The sequence below is a fragment of the Cricetulus griseus genome, chromosome 4, assembly GCF_003668045.3.
Source record: "Cricetulus griseus strain 17A/GY chromosome 4, alternate assembly CriGri-PICRH-1.0, whole genome shotgun sequence".
NCBI classification, from domain to species: domain Eukaryota; kingdom Metazoa; phylum Chordata; class Mammalia; order Rodentia; family Cricetidae; genus Cricetulus; species Cricetulus griseus.
This window is the reverse complement of record NC_048597.1, coordinates 168,692,620-168,704,801: the sequence shown is the minus strand read 5'-3', so window position 1 is coordinate 168,704,801 and position 12,182 is coordinate 168,692,620.

Here is a 12,182-nt window from a genome sequence, read left to right as displayed (position 1 = left end):
CCCATTCTGGATACTTAGATAAGTGTGTCAGCTGCATGGTCCATGGCAAAGCATGTCTCTGTGGGTCATTAGGTGACAGGGGAGAGGAGAAGGGCTAGGAGGAAAGTCTGAGAGGTCCGGGGTCTGCAGTAAGAGGCAGGGTGCCCAGGGAGCTGAGGTGAGTGGGAGGAGGGGTTTCTATTGGCAAGGCTGACAAGATTAATTCTGAAGAGATCAGAATGGAGCACAGGTAGGACAGGAAGCATCGCCTGAGTCTTAGCCCAGTGTGCCCACTGGGGTTCCCTGGTATACTACTACTTCTCCTGATACAAAGGGTGGTATGGACTAGAAAGGAAACTGAGGGGGTTAGAGGGAAAAAACTAAAGGGATCCTGGGTCCACACCAAGAAAAAGAGTCCCCAGGGAATGCAAAATGCAAGTGCTTCATGAATAATATGTCTATTGCCCACTCCACCGGCCTGTCCCATACCAAGCCCTATTCACCTCGATCTCTCTGGGCCTGTGCCTGCTTGGAGTAGACTCGCCCGTCCAGGTGGGAGCTCTCTGAGTCTGGAAACACCTATCTCTTCCTCCCCGCTCCACCGACCTGTCCCATACCGAGGTCACAAGAGGAGATACAGAGACCCCCACCTGCACCCACTGGAAGAAGATATGGGAAGAAGACAGAATAAGAACTCACTCAACAACAGAAAGACCAATATGACACCACCAGAATCTAGGGACTCCACTCCAGCAAGATCTGAAAAGCTTGACACAAAAGATGAAGAAGAGATGGACCTCAAAAATTATCTTGGGAAGATGATAGAGACCTTTAAAGAGGAAACAAGAAAATCCCTTAAAGAAATAGAAGAAAAAGCAAGCAAAAAATTACATGAAATGGAGGAAAAGACAAACCAAAAAATTCAAGAAATAAACAAATCTCTTAAAGAATCTAAAGAAACCCAAGAAAAAACAACCAAACAAGTGAAGGAAGCACTCGAAACAGTTCAAGGCATGAAAGCTGAAATAGACACAATAAAGAAAACACTGAATGAGGCGATGCTGGAAATGGGAAGTCTGGATAAACAATCAGGAACTAAAGATGTGAGTATAATTAATAGAATACAAGAGATGGAAGAGAGAATCTCAGTTATTGAAGACTTGCTAGAGGATATACTTTCATCGACCAAAGAAAATCTCAAGTCCAACAAATCCCTAACAGAAAATATCCAGGAAATATGGGACACCGTGAAAAGACCAAACCTAAAAATAATATGTATAGAAGAAGGTGAAGAAACACTGCTCAAAGGTACAGAAAACATATTCAACAAAATCATAGAAGAAAACTTCCCCAACCTACAGAAGGATATGCCTATGAACGTACAAGAAGTTTACAGAACACCAAACAGACTGGACCACAAAAAGAAGTCCCCACACACACACACACACAATAATCAAAACACCAAATCTACAGAATAAAGAGAAAATATTAAGAGCAGCAAAGGAAAAAGGCCAAGAGGCCAAGTAACCTATAAAGGCAGACCTATCAGAATCACACCTGACTTCTCAATGGAAACTCTGAAAGCCAGAAGGTCTTGGTTAGAGATCCCACAAGCACTAAGGGAGCATGGATGTCAACCCAGACTACTGTACCCAGCAAAACTTTCAATCACTATAGATGGAGAAAACAAGATATTCCATGACAAAAACAGATTTAAACAATACATATCCACAAATCCAGCACTACAGAAGGTTCTGGAAGGAAAACTCCAACCCAATGAACATAACTACACTCACAAAAACATAGGAAATAGATAATCCAATTTTACCAAACACGAAAAGAAACAGGGGGGGGTGAAATCCACACACAATGACACCAACAATAAATCCAAAACAAACAAGAACCAACAAACTATGGACATTAATATCCCTAAATGTCAATGGTCTTAACTTACCCATAAAAAGATATAGGCTAACAGAATGGATACGAAGACAGAATCCATCCTTCTGCTGTTTATAAGAAACACACCTCAACTTCAAAGACAGGTGTTACCTCAGAGTAAAAGGATGGGAAAAGATTTTCCAATCAAATGGGCCCAAGAAACAAGCTGGTGTAGCAATCCTAATATCTAACAAATTAGACTTCAAACTAAAATCAATCAAAAGAGATGAACAAGGGCATTTCAAACTCATCACAGGAAAAGTCCATCAAGATGAAGTCTCAATCCTGAACATCTATGCCCCAAATACGAAGGCAGCCACGTTTGTAAAAGAAACATTGCTAAAGCACAAACCACACTTAAAACCACACACACTTATAGTAGGAGACTTCAACTCCCCCCTTTCACCACTAGACAGGACCACCAGACAGAAACTTAACAAAGAAACAAAGGATCTGTTATGACTCAACTGGGTTTAACAGATATATATAGAACATTCCATCCAAACACAAAAGAATATACCTTCTTCTCAGCGCCACATGGAACCTTCTCTAAAATTGACCACATAGTTGGCAGCAAAGCAAACCTCCACAGTTACAAAAGAATTGAAATAACCCCCTGTATCTTATCAGATCACCATGCTTTAAAGCTAGAATTCAACAGCAATAAAATTGCAGAAAACCTACATATTCGTGGAAATTGAGTAACACCCAATTGCACCATTCCTGGATTGAGGAAGAAATGAAAAAAAAGAAATTAAAGACTTCCTAGAATTTAATGAGAATGTAGACACAACATACCCAAACTTATGGGACACTCTGAAAGCAGTGCTAAGAGGAAAGTTCATAACACTAAGTACTCACATGAAGAAACTGGAGAAAAGGCACACTAGAGAACAACTGAAAGCTTTAGAGCAAAAAGAATCAAACTCACCAAAGAGGAGTAGATGCCAGGAAATAATCAAATTGATTATTATTATTTCCTAGTAGAAACTAGGAAAACATTACAAAGAATCAATGAAACAAAGAGTTGGTTCTTTGAGAAGATCAACAATATAGACAAACCTCTTTCCAAACTAACCAAAAGGCAGAGAGAGAGAGAGAGAGCATGCTAATTAACAAAATCAGAAACAGGAAGGGGGATATAACAATAGACCCTGAGGAAATCCAGAGAATCATCAGGTCATACTTTGAAAAACCTGTACTCCACAAAATTCGAAAATCTAAAGGAAATGGACAGTTTCCTGGATAGATATCACTTACCAAAATTAAACCAAGAACAGATAAGCAGTTTAAATTTACCTATAACCCCTAATGAATTAGAAGCAGTCATCAAAAGCCTCCCAACCAAAAAAGCCCAGGGCCAGATGGCTTCACTGCAGAATTCTACCAGAAATTCAAACAAGAGCTAATACCAGTACTCCTCAAACTGTTCCGCACAATAGAAGCAGAAAGGACATTGCCAAACTTTTTTTACGAGGCTACAATCATTTTGATACCAAAGACACACAAAGATACAACCAAGAAAGAGAACTACAGACCAATATCCCTCATGAACATCAATGCAAAAATACTCAATAAAATATTGGCGAATCAAATCCAAGAACACATGAGAAAAATCATCCTGATCTCAGGCTTATCTCAGGGATGCAAGGATGGTTTAACATTCGAAAATCCATCAATGTAATCCACCATATAAACAAACTGAAAAAAAAAAACCACATGATCATCTCACTAGATGCTGATAAGGCCTTTGACAAAATCCAACATCCCTTCATGATAAAGATCTTGGAGAGAACAGGAATAAAAGGAACATATCTAAACATGATAAATTTAATATACACCAAACCAATAGCCAATATCAAAATAAATGGAGAGAAACTCAAAGCGTTTCCTCTAAAATCAGGAACAAGACAAGGCTGTCCACTCTCTCCATATCTCTTCAATATTGTACTTGAAGTTCTAGCTAGAGCAATAAGACAAGAAAGGGGGATTAAAGGGATACAAATTGGAAAGGAAGAAGTCAAACTTTCACTATTTGCAGACGATATGATAGTCTACATTAGTGACCTGAAAAACTCCGCCAGGGAACTCCTACAGCTGATAAACACCTTCAACAAGGTAGCAGGATACAAAATTAACTCAAAAAAAATCAGTAGCCCTACTATATACAGATGATAAATCCAATGAGAAAGAAATCAGAGAAACATTGCCCTTCACAATATCCACAAGCAATATAAAATATCTTGGGGTAACACTATCCAAAAAAGTGAAAGACCTGTACAGTAAGAACTTTGAGACTTCAAAGAAAGAAATTAAAGAAGATACAAGAAATTGGAAAGATCTCCCATGCTCTTGGATAGGTAGAATCAACATAGTAAAAATGGCAATCTTGCCAAAAGCAATCTACAGATTCAACGCAATCTCCATCAAAATCCCAACACAGTTCTTCACAGACCTTGAAAGAACAATACCCAACTTTATATGGAAAAATAAAAAACCCAGGATAGCCAAAACAACTCTGTACAATAAAGGATCTTCTGGAGGCATCATCATCCCTGACTTCAAGCTCTATTATAAAGCCATAGTTCTGAAAACAGCTTGGTATTGGCACAAAAATAGACAAATAGACCAATGGAATTGAATTGAAAACCCTGATATTAACCCACACACCTATGAACACCTTATTTTTGGCAAAGATGCTAAATCTATACAATGGAAAAAAGATAGCATCTTCAACAAATGGTGCCGGCACAACAGGATTCGGACATGCAGAAGATTCCAGATAGATCCATACCTGTCACCATGCACAAAACTTAAGTGCAAATGGATCAAAGATCTCACCATAAATCCAGCCACACTGAATCTTCTAGAAGAGAAAGTGGGAATTACCCTTGAACAAATTGGCACAGGAGACCGCTGCCTGAACATTCCGCCAGTAGCACAGACACTGAGGTCTGCAATTAATAAATGAGACCTCCTGAAACTGAGAAGCTTCTGCAAGGCAAAGGACACAGACAGTAAGACAAAATGACCGCCCACAGAACGGGAAAAGATCTTCACCGACCTCACATCTGACAGAGGACTGATTTCCAAAATATACAAGGAGCTCAAGAAGCTAGCCATCAAAACACCAAATAATGAAATTAAAAAGTGGGGTGCAGAACTAAATAGAGAATTCTCAACAGAGGAATCTGAAATGGCTGAAAGACACTTAAGAAAGTGCTCAAAATCCTTGGCCATCAGAGAAATGCAACTCAAAACAACTCTGAGATACCACCTCACACCTGTCAGAATGGCTAAAATCAAAAATACCAATGACAATCTATGCTGGAGAGGATGTGGAGAAAAAGGAACACTCCTTCATTGCTGGTGGGAGTGCAAACATGTAAGACCACTTTGGAAATCAGTATGGCATTTGCTCAGAAAAATGGGAATCAGTCTACCTCAAGATCCAGCCATTCCTCTCTTGGGCATATACCCAAATAATGCACATTCATACAACAAGGACATATGTTCAACCATGTTCATAGCAGCATTGTTTGTAATAGCCAGAACCTGGAAGCAACCTAGATGCCCCTCAACTGAAGAATGGATTGAGAAAATGTGGTACATTTATACAATGGAGTACTACTCAGCAGAAAAAAGCAATGGAATCTTGAAATTCGCAGGCAAATGGATGGAACTAGAAGAAACCATCCTGAGTGAGGTAACCCAGTCACAAAAAGACAAACATGGTATGTACTCACTCATATATGAATTTTAGACATAGAGCAAAGGATTATCAGCCTATAATCCTCTTCACCAAAGAAACTAGGAAACATGAAGGACTCTAAGGGATAAAGGAATGGACCCCAGGAATGGGAAGAGGCAGGAACTCCTGTGCTAATTGGGAGCATGAGGGTAGGGGAGAGGGGGCTGCCAGATTGAGAGCAGAAGAGGAGGAGTGGAGAAGAGGAAATGGAGGAGCAGAAATATTGAGTTGGGGGATGAACAGAGAAGAGAGTGCAGGATGAGAGATACCATATTAGAGGGAGCCATTATAGGTCCAAGGAGAGATCTGGCACTAGGGAGATTTCCAGAGACCTACAAGGATGACACGATCTGACAATCCAGGCAATGGTGGAGAGGATAACCTAAATGCCTTTCCCCTAAAATGAGATTGATGACTACTTTTTATGCCATCCCAGAGGCCTCATCCAGTGGCTGATGGAAGCAGAGACAGACATCCACAGATATATTCTGAACTGAACTCTGGAACTTAGTTGAAGAGAGGGAAGAATGAAGATCGAAGGGATCGGTACCAGGTTGGAGAAGCCCACAGAAACAGCTGGCCTGAACAGGGGGGAGCACATCGACCCCAGATGCTGTCTGGGAGGCCAGTACAGGACTGATCCAGACCCCTGAACATGGATGACAATGAGGAGGCCTCTGCACTCCAGGGGACCCCTGGTAGTGGATTAGTATTTTTCCCTGGTGTAAGAAGGGACTTTGAGAGTCCATCCCACGTGCAGGGATGCACTCTTGCCCTGGACACATGGGGAAGGGCCTAGGCCCAGCCCAGGATGATGTGGTGGACTTTGCAGAGCCCTGGTTGAGGGCCCTACCCTGCCTGGGGAGTGGAGGGTGGATGGGGTGGGGGGTAGGTTGGGGTGGGGGAGGAGGGATGGGGGTGAGGGGAGGGAGAGGGAGAAGGGATCGACATGTGAAACAAGCTTGTTCCTAATTTGAACTAATAAAAAATATATTAAAAAATAATGCCTGTTACTTTTTGACTGAACATTATGCAATATTAAATCTAAAGAGGAACACTAATTCAAGAAAAAATGACCTCCTAAAACACTTCTGAAACCGACATTTTGTGTACCTTTGTGAGTCAGGGATGAGTTGGTCTAATTTCTCTGCCTCTTCCTAAGTAAACGCACTAATACCTATAGTATACATGATGTTTTTTTATTATTCAAATTTGGTATTAATTAGAAATAACAGAATTATGAACATAGCCTTTCTATCTTAGAAAATGTGATGGCTATCTTACCTTAGATGACTTTGCCTCCTCACCTCCTGAGGCCTTTATCTGGGTGTCATCTGAAAGATCTAGGAGGCCACAAAATAACAGTCAGAGCATGGTACTGCTTGTAATTACCCAGAGCTCTTTGCTTCATATAGACAAAGATCTATGGACTTAATCTATATGGTGGACTGAATGTTGTTGTTGATTGGCAAACACGGCTGGATAGTATTGGCCCGTGGCCCTGAAGGAAAAGGACAGGGCGAGTAGACTAGAATGGAAGTGAAGGACAGTATTTTTGGCCTTCTAAGTAATGCAAACCTAGAGCAGTGTAAAGCAATCCATCTTCAACCGCGTAAACACTAAAATAGGTTGTATGGTTAAGATGAGAGCTCTACCATTTTTCGGTCATTCTAAAGATCAAGAGAATTGGCAAGGCTTTCTAGATAACTTTCAACACATTTCAATGCCCACAAACTCTCTCTCTCTGACTTTGTCTCTGTTTGTGTCTCTCTCTCTCCTCCCCCCTCTCTCTCTCTCACAGTCTGTATTTATCATTACATATAGGAATTTAAACTTAATGGTACACACATTGTCAATGATAAATAGATTTGGGAGCAGGTGCAAGTTGTAATTATATTCATACACTCATCCTTTGATATACAATAAGAGATTACTGAATAGTGGAAGGGATTGGAATTCACATCCAGAATCCATGACACATTTTCTTCTGCTGCTATGTCATCCATTTGTGTACATTGTGTGAGTGGGTATTCAGTTTCTGACCAATGAACCCTCTGAGAAGGGTGAGAATGGGGATCTAGACCCTACTAACCACCATCGTTATTTAACCCAACTCTATGTCAGACAGGGCAGAAAATCTGATATGCTGTGTTAACAGTATGGTGTTACTGTGGGTTTTTACATGTCACTGTCACAGGCTTTGTAATTATATAGTCTCAGACCTCTGTTATCACTAAAGGACATCCCAATCCAAACTGACTTTAGCACATATGGGTGGGATGTTCCAGGACTCCTAAAAGTGCATGCCTAACCCCCAGTGTTTGTGAAATAACCAAAACCATGGGTTCTGTGTGCTTTCCACATAACTAGGATGAAATTTGGCATCCATGTTGTAACACCTGCCCTGGAGTTTGTGAGCATGGGCTCTACCTCATGAAGTGGATACTATACAGGATTTCTAAAGGCTGGTAGAGATGTAGACAGTTACACAGATTATAGACTTTCTTCTACAGTGACTAAAGACCCCACAGTTGAATAATGATCTGGGTCCACAGTCTATAGTGTCAGCATCAGGACCACAATCTGGGTTCTCACCTTGGCTCTTCCACAGAAGAGCAGAGGAGTTTGGGTACTTTCATCACTATCTGTCTTTGATTCCACCCCTGGAATGTGAACAAACAGTAGACAAGGACATATGTGTAAGGGAAGCTGTAGCCACGCCTACTTAGGGGCTGCCTACAGGTGTGCCTGACCACGCTTGTGAGGGCGTGGTCAGGGTGACATAGTGTGACTGCGTTTGCTCTTTTGGTTTCACTTTGGTACTTGCTGTACAGACTGCTACCACGCTGGCTGGCTAGGTCACTCTGTAAGTAAGGCTTTTCCCTATTAAAGACCCTTATATTTCTACCTGACTCCATATTGGTAATTTCCCACTATACATATGTCTGTGCTGTTGGTGTGTGACTTAATGAACATAGATCATGAAGTGTAAATGCTCAGGAAGGTTACTTCTGGGGAAATTGTACTGCCAAAGTCCTCCCAGCTCAGTCTGAGTCAGAGACGTGATAACCTTCTATTCCAAATTCCCAAGCCACTGTTCTTCTATGGCATATGTCTGCTTGGAGTGAAAGCAGCCATTTTTATTTTATCCAGACTCAGGTGAGTCAGTCAAAAGTTTAACAGGAATGTCTAAGTATATATACTCAGTGTCCACTCCTAAAGTAAGGTCAGTATTGCTGTCTTCAATGTTCCTTGTCTGACTGTGATGGTCAGTGGGTTTGTTTCAATGAGGTAAAGCCCAGAACACTGGGTAGATCAACATTCCATAGTAAGACATCTAGTATTGTAAGCACCAGCAATCCACTACCTTACATTATTAATGCCTCACAAATATGAGCGCCTCTACATGTAGCTATTGGCCATGAAACCAGGAAGCCTATAGTTCAACTTTTTGAAAGAGCTCAAAAGTGAAGGCTCCTAACAATTATTTCTGTGGACAGTTTGCGTTGGTCCATTATAAGACACATGTACATCATTTAGGCACTGCTAAATGTAAGTCAATGTTAAGTACACATGTTCTTATTCATCAATCTCTGTAGCTGATCTCAATTCTCTACTTTTGCACATTGAAACAGTGACTTCTCTTTGACAAAGCAATTTCCATTTCTGAAAATGCTTACTTCTGGAGGGGAGACGGAAAATTGCCTATAATTGAGATTTCTGGGCATTTTTATAAGACATAGAATATGTTCTCGGTTCAGTTACATACAGAAAGTACAAATCCCTGTGAACTTTCACACAAATGGAAACACATGTCCCTAATTCCCTGAAGTTAATGCATCTTTCAGGAAGACTATGTTAAAAACAGGATGCAGATACATAATTATGCAAAATACCTCAGAACATCAACATTTTGGATTCCCTCCAGTTTTCTGAGATTAATTTCAATACATATAACCTAAATCATAAGATACATTAGTTGGGCATTGTGGCACAAGCCTGTAATCCCAGAACTCGGGCAGCAGAGATGGGTGAGATCTCTATGGAATAACTTGATGAATCAAACAAATAACTTATAGAACAAAACTATAGGTAAAATCAAAATTGTATATATTATAGGGAAAATTATTTGAACAAAATATGTTGAGAAATGCTGACCAGTACAGCTGAGGGGATGAGGTTCAAAGGTGAGTATTACCATACCTCTACAGATGCAACCATTCCCCATTTCTTAATCTGTCTATTAAATCAATAGGTGTAATTCTCTACTCTTTGTGTGTATGTTGAGTAATCTCAAGTCACACTGAAACTCAGAACCGAAGCAAGACTATAACATATAATCACACAACCATGGCAACACTATGTCACAGAACTTTCAGAATGAATTCACAATTCACATTGTGATATCCAGCATCTGCTAGGTCATTGAGCCAGCAATTGACTCAGCTTGTAAGAGCACTTTGCCATATAAGCCCATTATTCAAGTTTGGTCTATTGAACCTTTGGTGGAAGGAGAGAATCAATTCCCCAAAATACCTCCATCCATGTACTGTGGCATGCATGTGCCGCACCAATATATACAACCAAGCATGCACACAATAGTGATTTTTTTTAAAGAATGGGTTGTTATAAGTGATATTTTATGGACAATATTCTGTCCCCAAGAATATGCCTATCAAGTTACATATTTTGTGTCTCATCTATTGATGTTACTACAAAGTTCTTTGAATATCACTATGTGTTTATGAGCTACTATTCACTGAGAAAATAGCAGGAAAAGTGGTTGTCTAAGATCATTGTCCTTGGGCATAAGCATAATTTTACTACTCTATATAAAATCTGAAATAACCTTCAACATGAAGCTCCACCTATAAAGTCTCATCAACATGGCTGCCTAGACATGAGCTGAACAAGAATAGCACTAATAGACCTGCTAAAGCGAACAGGTAAAGTCCACACACCCTTAAACCTACACAAAGAATTATGAAAAACTCAGGAACTCTGACAGGAGAAATAGTTTTCCCCAGGGCAGAGTACACCAACTGGGTATCCAGTACCAACTGGTCAGCCCTGGGAGCATAATACAGTTAAAATGATATAGACTAAGCAGGTTATATTTGAGAATGTATATTTACCTATACGCACATAACAGAAATGAATGAAAAAAGAAGCTGTGACCTTGAAAAAGAAGAAGGGAGGCATACATAGAAGGGTTTGGAGAGAGGGATGGGAAGCAAGAAATGGTGTAATTATATTATAATCTCAAAAATCTTTTTTAAAAAATCCATTTCAAAAGGCAAAGAAGAAAAACACCCAGCTGCACCACTACCCTGTTTCTCCTCACGGATGTGGATGCAGACGCTCTCTCACAGCATCTCACCTTATAGGCCTGGTGAAGATTGCTGGTCTTTGAGACACTTGGGAAGAGTTTTTATTTCCTGTCTGTTTCATATGTGTGAAAAAAATATGAGAGAGGCATGGTCACACGTGTGTATGCTTCTGACTGTTCTGAATGCCCGCATCCTGCATGTGTGTTCTGCAATCATGTGGCCTGGTTTGTGGCCAGGTGCCATCTTTACTAAGGGTGAACACATGAGCTGGCAGCTATCTTTACTAAGGTTAAGGACTACAATTCGTCATGCTAATGAGCTCTCCCTCTGCAGGTTGAGGGCGCTTTGACTCTGTGCGTATGTGTACATGACTTAAACTCAGCTGCCGTATGTGTACATGCAGCTGTAATTCTTTTGCTTAAATTGAAAGTTGAGAGATGGACATGGACAATAGAGAGCACATTAACCAGTTTATTTTAGGGCAAGGGGGAGCCGGGGAAGACCAGAGCAGGGCAGAAAGAGAGAAGAGAGAGAGTGTAAGAGAGAGCATAAGTGAAGAGAGAGGGGGTGTTGACTGCCAGAAAGAGAGAGAGGGGAGAATAATGCTGCGGGTTTAAAAGGGGGAGCTCACACATACGCACTGAGTCCCTACACAGCCCCGTAATGAGTGACATAGCCATGATGTGGCCACGAAACACAGGGCCCTTTAAGCTGCCTAGGTATCTGCCTGAACCTTTCAGCAGCTACAGTTCAGAAAAAAAAAATGTTTTAAACAGCCACAATGATCTCTTAAACAATCTTAATGAGTTCTGTTCTTTTTATATCTCCTTCTAAAACCATTAAGTCTCAAATACTTTTAAATTGGTATGTACTCTTATATGGTGATAAAAATTTAAGGTTATAAGCATCTATTCAGATTAACAAAAGTAAACTTAAAGATTTACACTTAAGTACTTATGCCTTTGCCAAGGGTTCAACGCCAAGCTTCTAGAGAATTTATATAAGTAACAATATATGTTTGATACCCACAGTATGGCTATCTTGATTTCTTTCCTGAGCTCATTAACAGGTTTTATTTTGACACTAAAGGAGCTTCAATTCAAAATCATTATTTTAAGGCTAAACCTAACAGAAATGTAATGTAAAGTTCTAATCTTATAGCCTAACCTATTGTAGACTGT